Here is a 229-nt window from a genome sequence, read left to right as displayed (position 1 = left end):
CAGCAGCAGCAGCAAAGGAGCTGCAACAAGAGAGATAAATTTGTGTTTCATTGTATTAAAAACAAATAAATTAAATAAAAAAGAAAAAAAAGAAAAAAAAAAGAAAAAAGAAACAGAACGATGCTGCTGCTGCGCGCTGCTTACCCTGAGAAGGTGATAGAGAAAAGACAGAAGAAATAAACCCTAAAAAAGAAAAAATATTTATTTTATTTATTTTTATAATAATAAA

Source organism: Eimeria mitis, genomic scaffold (assembly GCF_000499745.2).
Source record: "Eimeria mitis Houghton genomic scaffold, Emh_scaff1748, whole genome shotgun sequence".
In the NCBI taxonomy this organism is placed as follows: domain Eukaryota; phylum Apicomplexa; class Conoidasida; order Eucoccidiorida; family Eimeriidae; genus Eimeria; species Eimeria mitis.
The sequence above is the reverse complement of the archived record's forward strand: the minus strand, read 5'-3'. Positions refer to the sequence as shown.